Below are 1200 nucleotides of genomic sequence, written 5' to 3'. Positions count from 1 at the left end.
GATGGAATCTTTAAGCCCATCTCCAACAACATTCTGTCTAGATAGCATCTTCAAGCCCATTTTCGACAAAGGTCCCTACTTCTGCTAGGGCAAATTCCTGGGTATTCTAGTGTTCAATCCTCTTCTACCTTCAAATTCCGACAGGCACACATGCCAGTCTACATTTTCAGATATAAGAAAATTGAACAGGGACAGCTGTCATACCCCAAAATTTGCCCACCATATTTTCATATTTAAACTCAGCTGAATGTCAGAAGCACAAGACTTGATTGCATGCACACTCTCCTAATCACATACCCTCCAACTAGGGTTTTGTTCTTCTCAAGGAGAAATAAACTTATGATGCCTTAAGTGGACTACATGGCCTCTCATATGATTCAAAGTGTCCTCATGCCAAGTTTCAAGTCCCGATTCAAAAGATTGCTCACTCAATGGCCCAAACGATCGATAATCGACTGGTTGACCTAAAAGTCAAAATATGGTCAAACCACGGTCAAAACTTATGATTTTTGGTCAACATCCTCATTATGAAGTATCATTCATCATTTGATCAAGTATTTATCATGACTCATCAAGAAAAGTTCAGAAATCAACAAAACCTAGAGTTTCTAAATTAGGGTTTTCTATAAGAAAGTCAACTGAACTTTGACCAGCCATAACTCCTACATGGAACATAAAAAATTTCCCATCCAAAGCTCATTATGAAGGAAATTGAATTCTCTACAACTTTGTCTCTCACATGCCAAGTCCAAAAATGTTTCATTTGAGAGATATGAGCTAATACATTACAAGTCCTTCCAAAAGATCGCCAAAAGGCATTTTTTCTCAAAGCTCATAACTTGAGCATGGAATATTTAATTGAGATGAAACCAAAATCATCATTTAGAGGACACTCTAAGCTTTCTAAAAAGCTCAATAACACTTCAATACAATAAAAAATGAAGGAGTTATGGCTTGCACAAGTTGGTCGATTTTGAGAAAATGCATGGAAGGCAAAGTGATGATTTTTAAGTTATTGCTTAATGGGCCTAATTCTTTGGTTCTAAACTCATTCCTAACATGGTCCAAGACTCCTAAAGCCCATTTATGCATGATTATATTATTTATTTTATTTATTTGATTTCTTATTCATTAAAAGTCAAATTTAATAAAATAAATAATAGAAAATATGAAAGATATGCATGAATTTATTTTTCCAAT

The sequence above is a fragment of the Vicia villosa genome, unplaced genomic scaffold (assembly GCF_029867415.1).
Source record: "Vicia villosa cultivar HV-30 ecotype Madison, WI unplaced genomic scaffold, Vvil1.0 ctg.000182F_1_1, whole genome shotgun sequence".
NCBI classification, from domain to species: Eukaryota; Viridiplantae; Streptophyta; class Magnoliopsida; order Fabales; family Fabaceae; genus Vicia; species Vicia villosa.
This window is presented reverse-complemented; position numbering follows the sequence as displayed.